The 17754-nt window shown below is 42.1% G+C and overlaps 1 protein-coding gene across 2 annotated transcripts in view; it reads left to right on the forward strand.

The window, feature by feature from the left end:
- The window catches only part of TACR1 (tachykinin receptor 1), a 1875561-nt gene that overhangs the window by 189750 nt on the left and 1668057 nt on the right, over window positions 1-17754 (forward strand). The window lies entirely within an intron of this gene.

A 17754-nucleotide genomic window follows, 5' to 3' on the forward strand; every position in this document is an offset into this window, starting at 1 on the left:
TTAGCTTTAATGATTATGTTAAACAGTTTTTTCTCTTTCAATAAAGATTTCTCCCTCTTCAGTTCTGCATATAGTTTTGATCCATGTTTCAGGACATCTAGTAGATGTGTCTTTATTTTGTTCTCCACACATTGTTTGGTCACAAAATAGTGTAGACACATAATCACAGTCATTTCAAAGGGGTTTCCTTGCTTCTGTATGAAAGGAAGAAGGCTGTCAACATGTTTATTAAAATGTTCCTCTCTCTTTCCCATGGTGAGGAACAGTTTCATGATGGTCTATTAATTTTGAATTTGTCATCTCTCTGAAAACACTGCAAATAGAAAGACTTAATGGTAAACTAACTGCCATTGAGCAACATATTCACTCTTACATGTCTGATCAACAATTCCTTTGGAGCTTTTCTGTGATCTCTGGATTTTCTGTTCCAGTTTCATATCTGGAGCCACAGCATTGAACCTTCCTTCTCTGTCTTTCAGCACAAATGTTGTTGGGTGAACTTTCTGTGGAGGTATGTTTTTTTCACCTCTAGTTCCTTCACTCTTTCCAAATACCAGGACCCAAATCTCAGGTAGTTTATGCCATTGACCATGTGGTTTGCCTGTGTCCAGCTTTATTAAAGGAGCGTAGACTCTTGCTTTGGAGCAAATGGAACGAATTGGGAATCCCCTCCTGTCAACAGGCTATTATTCAGTCTCTGGACCCAGGCAATCCAATGTTAAATGTGTTACTGACCAAATTTATCAAAATTGCTCGATCTAAATTTAATGGCACTGCGAGCAATGAACACGTTTAGTTGGAATTCTTCCATGCTCTTGCCATTTTGCCCATTATTGGTTAGGATGAGGAGCTCTAACAGTTATGATGATGTTTAGTGCAATTACTACCTTATGCACCATGCACTTTAGGGCTGTGTCCTATGTATATTGCCTTGTGTTTTATGTGGGGCTCCGGGTCAGGTGGTTTGTACTCTATTTTTTGTTTGTTTTTTTGGGAGAAATATCTTTTAATATGTCACATGTGTAATTTACGGTGTGCTTTTAGTTTGAACTCAGTCTATGAGGTTATTTTACTCTTTTTGATTGTTTTTTGCTTTGCTTATTTGTATTGTATTTCATTATCTGTACAATAAACTACTACAACAGGTAGTTAATGCAATCAAATTCATGAAACACATTAATCAGTGACTCTACAGTCTTCACATGCAGCTCCCAATCACCTTCTCGATCAGCATGTACACAGTTGTTCACTAGAACTATCATGTGTAAAACATTTGTCCAGTACTTGCAAAGTTCTGATTTTTCTTCACATTCTTTGACAAACTCTACGAACTTGGTTTTCAGGTTCTCTGATTTTAAGCTGAGTGTATTGAACATTGCCTGGCTTTGCATTGCATTATTTCTTTTGAATGAAGTGCATCCTGTGCCTTCTTTACTCCTGAGACGAAATATTCAAAACCGAATTTGTTATTCTAGTTCCAGATAGCATTCCAACACAGTGTTTCTATAGTCTCATATATGATGAGCATACCTTGTAAGGAAAAAACATAATGAATTCTGCTCAAAACTGACTGGACAGTTTTGCTTCCAATGATTTCAGCCTCAATAAGGCATTGTCTATTCCACATCCACTAAGATAAGTTCTTGCACAGTGCAACAGAACTTTCATCATGTGGAAAATGGCCATCATTGGATAAAGATCATCAAATTCTAGTGGATTGCTCATAGAAATGTCAACTACAATACAGAAAACACCTACATCGCAGAAAATCAGCAGGATAGGCTGGTCTTCAAGCTGAGCATGCACATTTTGGAAATTTGTTAGATGTTGGAAAATGGGTTATTGTTAAGGGCAGGTAAGTATGTACATTTAGCAATAGGCCACTAACCACCACTTAGGTCCAGTTAGGTCTCAACAAACTAAACCCAGCTCAACCCTTGGTAGCTTGGCAACAAGCGAAAAGGCTTAACTTAGGAGACTATTGTGTAAAGCATTAAAAAACCACAAAACAGTAAATAGGTAAAACACAAAACACAGTACAAATCAAACACCAATTTATAAAAATAGAATATATTTTTATCTTTAAAATGACACCAAAACAATTAAAATTGGGTACGGGGAACAGGAGATATGAATTTTGAAAGAATTAATGCTTTTTAGCGCAAAGAAACGAATAGCACCAATCTGGTCATCTGGTCACACCTCGACTGGGGCAAAGTCAAAGTCTAAGGCCGATCACAATGAGCCCAGTTCAGCTACAGCAAGTGGGAATCCTCAGTCAAAAGTTTACCTTTGGACTTAGTTGTTTTCTTGAAGATTTTCTTCAGCGGGACCAAGTCGCCAGTCCAGTCTGACCTCCTTGAGCCCTTCATCGGATAAGTGTTGCGGGAGCCCTCGGTGAAGATTTATACGTTCGGACTTAGATGATTTTTCGAGATGAAATTCTTTTGACCGGGCCGAACCTGAAACTTGATCCGACGTCCATGGAGCCCTCTTCCGATACACTGCCTGGCATGTCCCGGTCAACTTTCTACGTTCGGACTTAGTCACTTTTTTGGAGATTTTCTTCACCGGGACGAACTTGCAAATCAGGCAGGGTCACGGTTGAGCCAAGCGAGTTAGAGGTGCCATGGCGGGTTGGTCCCTTTATGGAGCTTTTTTCAAAAAGTTATCCAAACTTCTCCAAACTTCTGGATCTTCTTCCAGAAGGTCTTTTAAGGTTCTTTTGGTGTCCACAGCTCACTCTAAGATTCTAGAAGCTCTGAGTTGCTCCTTGAGGGGTACGGACTACAACTCCCAGAATGCACCTGGCTCAAACTCCAAAACGACAATGGACAGTGGTCAGCTGGTCAGTTTCTTCAGGATCTGAGGCAGAGGAATCTGGTTAGCAGTTGTTCACCTATAGCAAACAGGGAGTCCCTCCTTGAACCAGTGGAAGCCAGGCAAAGTCCTTCTTGTGGTGAAGCCCAAGTGTGCAGTTGGTGCAGTCCTTCAGAGTGCAGGGTCCAGGACCAGGTGATGTCAGGGGTCCAGAAGGGCAGTCCTTTAATTCTGACGTTCTTCCTTGTTGGGATCTGGTGGGAAACTGAGGTGTGGGTGCAGCTCTGCCATAGTTATCCTTGCTCCTGGATGAAATACAGGGGGGACCGGGTTCTCCAATCAGATGCAGGGTCCTTCCCCCTGTGATGACGACTTCCTGGGAAGTGTGGCAAAAATCAATCCCAGGGAGCAACATTCATCAAAAATCCATCATGGCTGAAACTCATTTTTGAAGGTTACATCTGGCTGAGCCCACCCACTGATGTGGCTAAAAATCTTAAACACACCCCTCTCCTAATCTAATCAAGGGGCACCTCATTGTCTGGGGTTGCAGGATGTGAGGGAGGTGCTGGGCTACGCCAAATGTCCTTCCCTGCCTTTGAAGACCAGTTTGGCAGCCCTCCCCCCTTCCTCTCCCTGGCACATCTCTCTCTTTTCAGCCCAGGCTACTTCACACCTCATCAAGGCAGCCTGGCCAGGCTGCCAGATGCTGGCCAATCAGAGAAAGGCACTACCGAGCTGAAGTTGGCAACTTTTCAGGTAGAGTTTAAAACTGTTTACCTGAACAAGTTATATTAAATCCAACAACTGTAAGTTGTGGGATTTATTATAACAATTAATTTGATACGAAACTGGATGTGTCCGACACTTAAGGGGACTTTGTTAATTAAAATGAAGGCTCCCCATTGTAGCCTATGAAGGCCAATCACTACAGTGAGGGAAAAACAAATTCAGCTATTTTACCTCACCAGGGCTTAGAAAACAATTTTTATACGGTCCCTGCTTATGGTTACATGGCACCAAACGCTAAGGGCACATAGGGCACACCTTAGGGGTGACATATGTAAAAATAAGGTAGTTAAGACTTTGGAAGTACTTTTAGTTCCAAAGTCAAATTTGTATATAACTTTCATTTAAAAGCAGCCAGCAAGGCAGACCTGCCATTAAAATGACACCGAGCACCTCAGCTGGGGTCCCTAAACCTACAAGCCCTACCATTTACTAAGGAAGTATAGGTAGGTTGACATAACCAATGATAATTAGCCTAATTTGCATACTGATTTTACACAGAGCACAGGCCCTGTGACTGGTTACCAGTACCCAGGGCACCATCAGTGTCAGGAAAACACCAGCAAAAAGTGGAAAATGGGGGCAAAAGGTTAGAGGGCCTCTGCAATCAGCCCTGTTTTCTTACAAGAGCTGTGTATACTGTTGTGTAGTTTGTGATTGAAGATGATATTAATTGTAAAAACCCAGCCTTCTTTAGTGGGATGGTATTCTGGGAGATCAGAGCATAAATTCCAGCTCACTGAGGAACTGACTTTTTTCATCCTTTAGTCCGCCCTGAAGAATAAATATGATAAATTCAGTTAAATCAGCTTTGCAGACTGCAGCATCAGGTAGTAGAAGATCAATGTCCTCAGCCACTTTGAAACTTTCTGGTATATTGAGATGTGTTGATGGCTTGTAGCGATTTTGCACACAGCGGCACAGCAGCTGAGTGAGAAGTTTACAGCTTTGTTTGTTTATGCCTGCATCTGACACAGCTTGTTTTTCAACATCTACTTCATTGGTACAGTCTTGAAAAAGCGCCATGTTGGCTTCATGTGTGCTGAATGTTTGAAACAAAGAGGAGCTGTCTTCAAAAACAAAATTATCAATAGCAGCAAGTATAAAATCCTTTCTGGGTAAAGTGGTGTGCTGTTGGATTCACAAGATTTTACAGCATGAGCTGCTAAAAAGTTCCTGCTCCATACTATGTCATTATAACTTGTGGCTACATCGTCCTATTCATTGAAGTGATTAGCTCTCTACCTTTGCACTTGTCATAGTTTGTGTGGGAGGTCATATTGTGTAGCAGAGTTTTCTTTTTGCTGTGATGTAATTCCTAATACAAGATTTGTAAAAGACGGTACATTTGCACAGCATAAGCCTGTATTTCATGGGATTATCTTCCACTTCTTCACTTATAGTTTCAAAGCCAACAATAATGTTGGTGGCTTCTGTTCCAAACTGAAGAACTTTTCTTTGTAACAGTTTTGCTTTGCTGATATTAAACAATGATGTAAAAAATGTTAAGACAATATCAAGCATTCTTGTTGACTCCCATTATTTGCGGAGCTCAGTGGCATCACAATTTTTTTTGTCATTAAGTCCAAAATCTAAATCTTTCAGGGTGTACTTTAAAATGGTTCCTGCTGATTTTACTGAATCCTGTGACCTTATTTTGGCAGACTGACAAAAACAAATTCTGTCATTGTACATTCTCACCAGAAAAATCTTAACTTCATTATCATGGATCAATACAGTTTCATCAATGTTGACCATTATTTCTCTAATCTCACGAAGTGTGAATCTGTAGCCAGCACTCAAGAGTGGCTTTAAAACTTCATTATCTTTTTCAAAGAGTGCAAACTTAACTGAAGGCTAAGGATCACGTTGCTGCTGGGAGCTCATTGTACATTTGTGTTTTTGAATGTATGAACGCATGCAGTCCAGGTGATCATAGAAATCAACTGCAAATACATTCACCTCGCTGTTTAGATCGGCTATCCAGCTGAAAACTTCATCTCGGAAGAAACTAGCTGCAGAATAAAAACATGTTTATCCTTTGAGACTCACATACTCTGTACATTGTTCTTTCGTCAATGCCTTTGGCCCTTCTTCTGGCTAAACCACAGATAAACAGGATAAAACATCGAGAGAGTGAGCAGCAAAAAGGAGGTCGCTTATCTTCCCAGGGACCACCAGTAAACACAAAAACAAGCTAGTTACCAACTGTTTTGTCTTTATCATAAATGCTCCATACTCTCTACCACTGGACACCATAAGTTACTGAGTGAAAAACAGCCTTAAAGTTTTTTAAAAGACCCCTCACTCACCAACCATTTGATGGGTGCCAGTAAGACAATTTTAACTTCACCTCTCCTCTAATTGGAAAATTGACCAACAAAACTCCAGCTACATTGAAGCACGCCCCTGACATGCTAGGTGTTCGAGTGTGACCCCAGGGATGAAGTATGCTACCAATTAGATTGTTGGGTAAGGGGTCTTTTAAAAAAAACTTAAGGGCGTTTTTCACTCAGTACCTTATGGTGACTGGAGGTAGAGAGACTAAACCACAGATAACATATTGAAGATCCTCTGCTTTCCGATCAGTTGTTAGAAGTGGACGAGGGGTGGCCATTGATCTTTTAAGTGGATGGGCACTGGGTTTGGTTGTTGTCGCTTTCTCAGACTTAGATTCTTGTTGTGATTTGCTGTTTTTTGCTATTTTTTGACAGTTTTTCTAGTCTTTTTTTTCTATTGTAAACAACTTGTACCACTTTTTGTTACAATGATAAAATATTTGGTCTTCTTCACCCATCAGTTTCAATCTTTTATGAACTTTGTCTTGCCGTGTTTCTGCAGTATCTCAAACTCTCTTCTGTCCAGCTGCAGTTGATGTTAGCTTTTCTTTCATATTAGTTTGGCATAGGACACAGTTTTCTTTGTTGAAGGAGTCCTCAGATTTTGTAGTTAGCAACACTCTGTCAGGAGGTAACGATCCTCTGCTAAAATGTAAATTAGCACTTGTATAGCGCACTACTCACCCGTTAGGGTCTCAAGGCGCTGTGCTCATACCGCTATGGAACCCCTCCTGGCTTTTCCCTGTGAGGCGCCCACTCCTGAGCACCCCCAGGGTGAAGCCAGGCATCCAAGCGCTGTTGGGGCCGTTGTGGAGATTAAGCAAGCTATTGCCCAGAGTTGCAGAGTGGGACCCATGAATTAGATTAGGCACCAAGGCGAGAATTATCTGGTCAAGGGGAATTGAGCCCAAGACCTGCTGAGGCGGGACTTGAACCCTGGTCTTGAGCCAGATCTCTGCTTCGGGGTCTGCCGCTCTAACCATTGAGCCACACGTCTCCCACCACCCACCAGCTAACACCTGCTTTACTCATGTTTACGAATTTGAAACAACGGAAAACATGAAACAAAAACAATATTAAAATAAATTACCAATATGATGGCTAAAACACATCATTATAGAGCCATCATTTTGGGAAAAGGCAGATGGATTGCTCTAAGAAGTTATTTTCTGTATTTAGAAGACTTCTTGGCCTCCAAAATCTGTTTTGACACCAAAATGAAGTATGTAGGTCCCATGGTTCCTGAAACATTATGTGGGTCATTATGATCTCGGTGGGTAAACCTGCTGAGATCAGCATTGATGGTCAACAGAAGACCGCCAGCACACAGAACTCCTTGCCGGCCACATAATAAACATCCAGGTGGCCTGACGGGTGGAAAAAGTGTTTCTGGCAGCCAGCCCAGCTGGATGCAGGGCCTGAACATTCACGCTTGCTTCAAATGGAGCTGGTGGCAATGTAACAGTGCAGTGGGTGCAGCAGCCAAGTGCATGGGCAGTGCTGGGCCCCCACACTCGTTTCACCATCCTTTCCCTAGTGGTGTAAACCACAAGGGAAAGGCTGGTGGAATCCGACTCTTTTTTAGGTGGGCAGGGCTGCTTGCAGCGCTGTCCAGTCAGATCAGAAACGCCGCCACCGCCAGGCTACCTGGTGGCGGAAGCCTGGAGGTGGCGGTGTTTTAAACGTGGCAGTTCAGCCACGTTCATTATATGGCGGTTTGGACCGCCATGGCATTAGTGGCAATTACTGCCACCGCCGGCATAGCAGTCCAGACCGCCATGTTCATAATGAGGGCCTATATCTTCACTGCAGCACATATGCCATTTTTTTAAAATGTCATCCAGAAAAAATTGACGTGGATTAGCAATGTCTACCCAAGCTAAATTACTTCTCTAATGATACAAATCAAAAATGAAAATCTCTGGACAACAATTTGGAGATATATAAGGGGCCAGGACTACAAAGACATGGGCTCCTGGTAGCACTGGGTACCTGCCTCACACATTGTTACAGTTGCATATGTTTTTATCTCCTAAAGGAGGTATTTAAAAGCTATTATTTACTCAGAAAAGTACATTTGTTTTTATTCTTAAATGTATACATTTACCCCCGCCCCCACTGATTCCCTAAAATGTTGACAAAGGGTCCTAGTATATTTGTTAAATTCTATTTTCAACCAACACATTGAACAAACTTCGCGTTAATAATATGTATGTGTTTGTTGATTACAATACAATTAAAATACATGATAACTGGAAATGACTCTTAGAATAAATGACTGGGCATTTCCATGGCACACTATGTAAACTGAATAATTATTAGGCCTTTAGCAAAATGTTCAAATTTTTACTCAACTTATTTAAAATGTATTTGGATAGAATAGCTGGAATTCAGTGCTGCTGGAACTCAATTACCTGAGACCTGCACTTCAGAATGCGGGATAGCCCGTAAAACACAGCAGGCTTTCTGTCAGGGTTACTGGCCTGTTTGAAATAATGGTCTAAACCTCCTAAACTATGGAAGGAACACATGGTTTGTGTGTTTTCATTTTGTTTGAAGATTCAGGGTGAAACACTGTTGTTTTATTTGTATCTTTACAGTCATCGTTGAAAGTCTCATTTAAAATACTAATTAAAATGCTGGTTTGAATGTGATGAAGTTAATTTTTGGTGGATTAGTTATGCAAGTCGAACTCAGTAGGCACACAGGTAATATTCAATGCTTCCTCCACGGATTATGATAAACCAACGTAAATTGACAGTCTCCTAATCCATTCCGTATTGGATTTAGCATCGATTAGCAATGTATCCTAAAGACCTGCTCATCTCCATTTATAATTAGAGATGATAAAAGTGCAGTCTTTGTGCAACATATGTATAAATGTGGTGATGAACATGAACCTTACAGAGTTCTTTTAAAGATAGGCTAAGAAATGTAATCATCATACTTGTTGAAAACAAAAATAATGTACCTTTATTTTTTAATAATATACCATATAGTGTGTCCTGTGAAAACTTTCCTACTCCCACATTTTCAGTGTTATAGTTATGTTTTCATATAAATGCAGAAGATGAAAGCACTTTTAGATGTAGAAGCTGGCCAAGGCATAGTCTCCTCTTGAAATAGTAATTGCAATGAAGGTTTTTGAGGGTTACCACCGAAACAAGTGAAAAAATGCGTGTCCCACAAAGCATGTACTTACCTCTATTTCCTGCGCAGTTTTCAAACCAGGGAAAAGATCATTATTTTATCACATTTCTTAAAATCTTATATGTTAGGACCTATATGTACCTGGCTTAGTGAATGGTGTTCTTTTGATGTATGAATTGTTCATAGACAACGTGACAACGACAGGGCTCAATTTCTGTGCTTTGCAATGTCTATGATCAGCGGTTTTGGAGACACGAGTGACTGACTGGGATTAGACAAAGTTACTGACTCTATCTGAGGCAGACAGGCACGTGAATAAGTTTGCATCACCTGTGTGTACAGGGGTGGATTTTGTCTATAGCTTAATGGAACGGTGCATATACCAGATTCAGTTCTTTAAAGAGACATCCTAGGACAAACATTGACTTGAGTATTTCCCCAGAACTGAATTCACAGCTGTTAAAGAGCTTTACACCTGTCAAACGAATTAATACTCAGTCCAGGGTGTTTTCAGGGAGATTGTTGGTTTACCGTGACCCTGGTGTTAACAACAAAAAAATAATCTTCAGCAATTGTTAAATATTATTTTCCTAAATATGGAGCATTTCTGTTCTTTTCCTTTCACACAATGTAGCACTCTGCATTGCGTGAAATAATAGAACATGTGCCCCCAATACCTAAATTGTCAAAGGAAAACTCAATATTTAGTGGCATTCCCTTTTTGTGAATTTCCTACTAGTCCTATGTTTGGGTCCTATATTCACGACTCTAGCTTTTTGGTTTTGATTATGATATGTCTCTGAAGAAGGGCCTGCAAGTCAATTTCTAGACGGATTAACAAAATTGCATCGTCTGTAAAAACAAGAAAGTGTCTTACTGGTGGCACACCACGGCAACATTTGGAAAAAATGCAGCTGTTGCTTCTGGTGTGTCATTTGAACCTACGTTTAAAACAGTAGGAGCTAGCACGTAGTCCGCTTTGGTATCCTACTATATTGGAAAAGAATCAGGTCTTACTGACTTTGAAGCTACAACACACTTTGGCAGAGTTTTCCTTCTGGAGGACACAAATAAGTTTAATCAAACACCCTCCTCTAAACGTCTATCAGGGGTTCCCAAGAAAGGGATTAATCAACTAAATCAAACGTTGAAGATATATTAATGGACTTCAATATTGCTGAGCCATTTGTAAATCAAAACATTGTATTAACTAGACTCCCAGGCACTATTCGAAGCCCTGTTTGTGCTGCTATTGTAATCTCAGAATCAAGTCTGAATTTGATATGAATGAGCACCACAGTAGCAAAAGGTTTTTGCTGTGGTGTTAATGACAGAGGAGTGGATGTAATTTAATGGTTGCTCTTTTTTAAAACAATCTGAGGACCATTCGAAGTCAGAGACATTTTTCAGGGAATAATATACTGCATTATGTACAAGAAAATTGGGTACCAAATCTGAATGGAAACCTTTTTCCAGTGGCTCTGCAAGGATGACGTGGACCCTGGTGCAAACAAGGAAATAGTCTCCTTTGACTGCTTTTGTAGTAAAAAAACAGTTATCAGGGTTCATTGGGTGCCCCAGATCCATGGGTACCAGTGCTACTGCACCTGCTGTTCCAATGACAGCTATGGCCCTGCCTTATACAGTTTTGATAAACAGATTAAACCCTGAAGCCTATTTGATTGTAGGGGAGGTAATGCGGCAAAGGGGATATGCATGTAACAGCACCCTGAATATCATGCCGGAGTGCTTTACCACTTACTCCCACAGGATCAACACAATGGTCCACGCATACAGGGTGCATATTGGTGAAGCATTTCACCCAACTGCCTCCTATAATAGTGGGTTCCTCTGTTTCAACACAGGTTTTATACCCCACCACTGCAGGCCATCCAAGCACTCCATTCTTTACAATAATAAAAACTTCAAGTCCTTCAAAGCCCACACTTGTGCAGAATCACTAGCTTGTAGTTGCTATTCTCGGTGGGGATAACATACCTGGAACACAGAATAGGTATCAAGGAATGTCCCGGTGACTTGTGTAGCTTCTTTTATTCTGTGTCATTCTTTATGGACCGAAGACTAAGCCAAACCAGAGACAGACCATGTAGAGCGTCTCAATAACTGCAGGCCATACCACATGGCTCATAATGATATTATACATCACCACAAACTCATCAACCAACAAACATGCAGTACATGTAGACAAAAGAATTGACTATATGAAGGGAACGTAATCCATAGTCATTCTTGCAACTGATCCACTAAAGCCCATTTGATCTGTGTTGAAATGAGGGAAAGTTCCACATCTACTTACGTGGAGGTTGTTACTGTGGGCGTTCTTCAAGAGACAATACTAATACAGAGCTAGGGCCACTCTCTAACTGCTCAGCCATCATAAGGGATGGAACCTTTCATCAATCAAAGTTAGCAATTGGGCAAACAATTACCCTCTTTGCTGAAGGCACTGAAAAATTGAATCTGACAAGAGCACTTAAGGTTTACCATTTACAGACACATAGCCTATCCAACTCTGATCAAATTTGTAATACGCTCTGTTAGACTTTTCATCCTTGGCGTGGTCTCCCTTAATTTTTTGCTTCTGTTCCCCAGATTGTTGATGTGTGCTGGACTCTGTTTTTGCTGTTTTTGTTACTCTGGGCATTTTACCACTGCTAACCAGTGCTTAAGTGCAGGTGCTCCCATACAAAATGTGTATGTAATTGGTTTATCCATGATTGGCATATTTGATTTACTAGTAAGTCCCTAGTAAAGTGCACTAGAGGTGCCCATGGCCTGTAAATCAAATGCTACTAGTGGGCCTGCAGCACTGGTTGTCCACCCACATAAGTAGCTCTGTAATCATGTCTCAGGCCTGCCACTGCAGTGTCTGTGTGTGCAGTTTTAACTGTAAATTCGACTTGGCAAGTGTACCCACTTGCTAGGCCTAAACCTTCCCTTTTCTTACATGTAAGACACCCCTAAGGTAGGCCCTAGGTAGCCCCACGGGCAGGGTGCAGAGTATGGTTAAGGTAGGACATATAGGGCCTCATTCCGACCCTGGCGGTAGAAGACCGCCAGGGCCGGGGGCAACGGAAGCACCGCCAACAGGCTGGCGGTGCTTCATTGCCCATTCTGACCGCGGCGTTAAAGCCGCGGTCAGAAAAGGGAGTCTGGCGGTTTCCCGCCGGATTTCCCCTGCTTGGGCAGAACCTCCATGGCGGCGCTGCAAGCAGCGCTGCCATGGAGATTCCTACCCCCTTCCTGCCATCCTGTTCCTGGCGCCCGCCACCCGCCAGGGTCAGAATGACCCTCATAGTAATGTGTTTTATATGTTTTGACAGTGAAATATTGCTAAATTCGTTTTTCACTGTTGCAAGGCCTGTCCCTCTCATAGGTTAACATGGGGGCTACCTTTAAACCTGATTAAACTGTAGATTCCCTTTGGGAGCGGATATACATGTGGAGTTGGGGTCTCTGAGCTCACAATTTAAAAATACATATCTTAGTAAATTTGGTTTTAAGATTGTGTGTTTGAAAATGCCACTTTTAGAAAGTGAGCATTTTCTTACTTATACCATTTCTGTGACTCTGCCTGTTTGTGGACTCCTTGTCTGAATCACTTTGACAGTTAGGCTGGTTGCACCTCTCACTAGACAGTGACACAAAAGGAGCTGAGGTGTAGTCTGCATTTCCTGATGAGCCATCTGTTCTAGGAGGGAGGGGAAGAGTGATCACTCACACCTGAGAGGCCTGTGCCTGCCCTCAAACAATGCAGTCTCAAACCCCTGGTGAGTGTCTAGGGCCTGGCCTGGGCAAGGCAGGATTTCACAATCAAGAGAGACTTTCCTTTGAAGTAGGCCTACTTCAAAGGAGAAAATGGGTATAAGAAGGGAACCCAAAACCACAGACTTTAGAACACTTCTGGAAACCAAGAGGAACCTCTGCCTGGAGAAGAGCTGAGGAAGAAGAGATGTCCTGCCTGTGACTGTGCTTTGTGGAGCTATCCTGCAGTTGCTGTTTCTGCCAGAGTAAGAAGACAAAGACTGGACTTTGTGTTGCCTTCCTTCTTGTGAAAAACTCTCCAAGGGCTTGATTTAGAGCTTGCCTCCTGTTTTTTTAAGTCTCAGGGACAGCTAAGATGTATCTCTGCTAGCACCTGGAGTCTCTGGAGAGACTCCTACTCTGCCAGGTGGTGCCCATCCAGTTCCTTGGACCCTGAGAGGAGAAGCTGGTAGCCTAAGAGTAAGAAATCAACGCACCGACCGCCGTGCGGGGAAAAGATTGATGCAACTCCGATCTGCGGCTGAAAAATCGTCACGCCGCTGGCTTCGCGGCTGAAAATCAACACTCACCTTCAATGCGACCTGAAGATCGATGCCCGGGGCCGGAGAAATGACGCACAGCATCGCTGACGAAGGCTAGTGATATCAGAACCTGCACTGCGTGGTTTTCGGATCATCGTGTGGCTGGATTTCTGATGCAAACACTGCTGGGCGTTTAAAAACTACGCAAGGCCTGCCCGGACCGAGAGTGCTGACCGGATCGCTCCCCTGCAGAGAGAGGAAACGACACGCACCGACCTGACGAAAGGAGAAACGCCGCAAGGTCTCGCTCATGAGTGAAATTGACGCATCACAAGCCCTTTTTGACGCGCACTCGCCCGTGTGGGGTTATTTTTGAAGTGCCCAAGGTACATTTTCACGCTAACAGCGTTAGTGTGTGTTTAAAATTACATGAAGACTCTTTTTGCATTTTTAGTGATTTTTGTCGTTTTTGTCTTGTCTTCTTTTGTTTAGATAAATATTTGCCATTTTCCTAAACCTGTGTTGTGTCATTTTGTAGTGTTTTCAATAAGTTAATGTGTGTGTTGGTACAAATACTTTACACATAGCACTCTGAAGTTGAGCCTGCTGCTCGTGCCAAGCTACCAAGGGGGTGAGCGGGGGTTAGCTGATGGTGATTCTCTTTTACCCTGACTAGAGTGAGGGTCTTTCCTTGGACAGGGGGTAACCTGACTGCCAACCAAAGACCCCATTTCTATCACCCTCAAGTAAGAAATACCTGCATTTTGGTTGGTTTTGGTTTACCCACAATTACCTCACCCTTAATGAGAAGTGGCAGAGCAGGTAGATAAAGAATTAGTAGTATTGACTGAACCGCCACATCAATCACTACTCAGTTATCACTTTAATTATGGATCAGCTATTTTTGAGTTATTCAATTGCTTCACTTACATTTCAGAATGTAATGGCACATGTTGCAATATCGAGTGGGTGGTGATGCCCTCTACTAAGCAATCCACTTCGGTACCGCTGTTTTCTATAGTATCTCTAAGACCGGGTCTGAGGGCCAAGTTTGTTTTGTATTACATTAAAAGTGAAGAATTAAGACAGTTTTTGATTGGCACAAAACTCCTGCCTTCTTTCCATGTCATACATTCTGAGGGCAGGATATATCTCTATGAGAAGGTGATGGGAAAACAGCTGTACCTACCTCCACATTTTGCCAGCTGTGCTTTTGTGCAAGTACCCGATTAAATGCATGGTGAGAATGATGAGAAATCACCCAGGTTAGGAGGTGGGCACTCCATAGTACAAAGGCAATGCCGTGTGTTCCCCTAGTCTCTCGATCATTAATCAGGCAGCACTTTCTGCAAACGGTGAATGCTTATCACTTTAACACAGTGACAGGTCAAATACTTTCTTTTGGTTGTTTACCTATTTGCCTTTTCGTTTGCAATTAAACCTCCCAATTTTGCATCAGGTGTTGTACCTGTGATATGTTTTTGACGGAATCCTGCTTTGTTACTGTTGATGTTGAATTACCTGTCCCACTCAAGCAAGGGTGGTGGTAGCCCTGCTCTTCCAACTCCTGAAGTGGTTGCATGTGCACTGCTACAGCCTGTAGTTGGATACAGGTATATAAACTGGCCGGAGTGAGGACATAGTACTTTGAAAGTCCTTGTTCTCTTTGGTTTAAGATGGTCTCCTGCAGAGTTCAGAAGGGTGAGTCATGCCAAATGTAGTCAAAAAATGATTCATTTGTATCAGCATCAGGCCAGTTATTTTAGTCACAACCACGTAAGCTGTAAATACCATATACAATAAGACTGATTCACAAAGGTAAACTTGCATTTTTGTTTAAGTCTATGATTTCTTTGCAATTCACAAAGCAATTTTACCAGTAGTATCTTTGTGACTTGGAGTCTCAGCACTCATGGCCTATAAACCTTGTGCATAAATTGTGAGTTTTGCAACATTTTATGCTCCATGTATCCTAGTTTAACACTGACATAATCAATCAACATAAGATATACTTCACAAAACCACCTAGGGCTTGACTAAAAAGTGATCTGTCAATCCCAGCTGCAAATTGTTTACCCAATAATTACTATCTCTGCAGTATGCAGCAATTAGTGGGCAGTCAAATTTCACCTGGTTTGAATTCGTAATGAGCACTGCTGGAAAATTATACATGAAGTCACGTGGTTTGTGGTGCACAAACAAGAAATGTACACAAGTTGCAACAGTGAGTTGTGGCAGATTTTACCTGTCGTAAATCACAGGGACAAACGCCAGCATGTGGTACAAGTTGCACCTGACTTGTGCTCTCGTTTTAGACGCATATTCCTATTTCACTCAAATCAGGACTGGTCCAGCAATTATAGTCAGAGCCTTAGTGTTTTTATTCGGTGTTATATCATTGTGCATGGAAAAGCTCTGGAAAAGATAACTCTTCTAAAAATCTGCAGGCATTTTCAAACTACCCAGCCAGCATTCACTACCTTTGCAGATAAACACTTTACCCCGGTGAAACTATCCCCACATGTAAAGCAAATACGACAGAGGGAAAAAATTAGCAACTGTAACGCTACCTCGAGAAATCTTCGTATCAGCTCCTTGTTGGTGTTTTCTTCTTGTGAGGGAAGCTAATACAACATTGCTACTGTCTGTATTGCACTTGTGAAAGGAAGCTTGTTTTGTGATTGCCCATGCTATACCAGATCTTTGTGTTAGTGACCCCTGAGAAAACCTCTCCATCAACTGAAAACAAAACCAGACCCCTCCCACCCACTTCATTTTGTGGTGTGGGTTGTCAAATTGTGTGGCAAAATAAGACAGAATCTGTGGCCCAAAACTGCAAAACTTGCGGTAGTTTTGCAATAGGTAGAACGTGTGCCTGTGTACAAACAAAATCATCTGGACATGTCGTTTGCCACTGCTAGAAACACTACCAAGTCACAGTCTGTGACTTGGCAGAATGTCCAGCAGCAATGCACTTCAGAGCATGAGGATGTGTGGTGCCAGAAAGTGCAGATCTCAGTATGAAACACCTGCTCTCTGCACCTGAAAACCTGCTCCAATGGAGTACCGGGAAGCAGGGAGTGCGTGGGAAGGGGCACAGTAAACATGAGGCAGGAGAAGGGGTCCAGAAGATTCTGAGTGAGGCATAGAGAGCAGAGGAGTCATGAGGCAGCATAAGGGGGTGGTGACAAAGGAGACATGGTTGATGGAGATCACAGTAGACAATGCGCAGCAGGACAGAAGGCAAGCTGGGGAAACAGAGATCAGGAAGGAGGGGAAGTGGAATGGGTGCGTCACAAGTGACCCAGTGCACCGGGGAGGGTTGACCAGGGGAAAAGGTGCAAAGGCCAGCATGGTCGACAATTGGCAGGCTTCTGCAGGGGGAAGAGAGGGAACCAATGGGATGGTTAAATATGAGGAGGGTCACAGGTATTTGCACAAGAGTGTGCGTTTCCATATGGTTGGAAGTTAACACCTCTGCTGGCTGATAGGTTTTTGCTTATCCCCCTTTTACTGGACCAGGGGCAGTGAAGTGCCAATAAAGAAGGAGCAGTTGCATTTGTTTCTTAAATGAAATTACATTTTTTGGTCACTTTTGTAAATATTGTGGTATTTTTACAAAAACGCCAATTTAATATTTTAGGGGCATATACAAAGTGTGAAACCCTAGGGGGGCTGAAAAACTATTGCGTAGGTCAATCCTTTTTAGTTTTTAACCTGTATGTATCCTGGTTATAAGTTATTTGTCTGTTTTACATAGCTTATTATTGAGCATGCTATTTTTTATGATTACTTTAAAAAACTACTACTAGCACATTTTTTATGTCAACAGTCTGAAAACGTGGCATAAGGAAAATAAAGCATCTTTACGTTTAAACACTGCAATCATTACACATATTAAAACAGTTTCAATGTGAAGATTACTACAGCCAGAATATACGCAAGGTTAAATACTCTTTACGAGTTCAGGGCTAAATTCTGATCACTGTGCTAACTCGTGTTTACAAAGAAATAGAAGTTAAAAGTTGTGTGATAATTATCACACCCTCGCATCTTTCCCTTGTGGGGGTGTATGGAAGATCCTGGAAAAATCCAAAACATGGAGAATTCAGAGTGTTAACGAACGATTACCCACGTTATGCCTTGTTTTTTGGTTTGTAATACACAAACACATGTTTCTGTGATGAATTTTGTTACAATCGAGCAAGGTGTGGTGAAACGTGTTGTTAGAAGAAGCAACCTGATATAGCAGTTAGGAATCACATCAGTTGTATACAGAGGTGTAGCTTCGGGGAAGTGGGGTGGTTTTTGGGGTGTCACGCCACCCTAATGATTGTATTTTGTGATAA

The sequence above is a fragment of the Pleurodeles waltl genome, chromosome 11 (genome assembly GCF_031143425.1).
Source record: "Pleurodeles waltl isolate 20211129_DDA chromosome 11, aPleWal1.hap1.20221129, whole genome shotgun sequence".
NCBI classification, from domain to species: Eukaryota; Metazoa; Chordata; class Amphibia; order Caudata; family Salamandridae; genus Pleurodeles; species Pleurodeles waltl.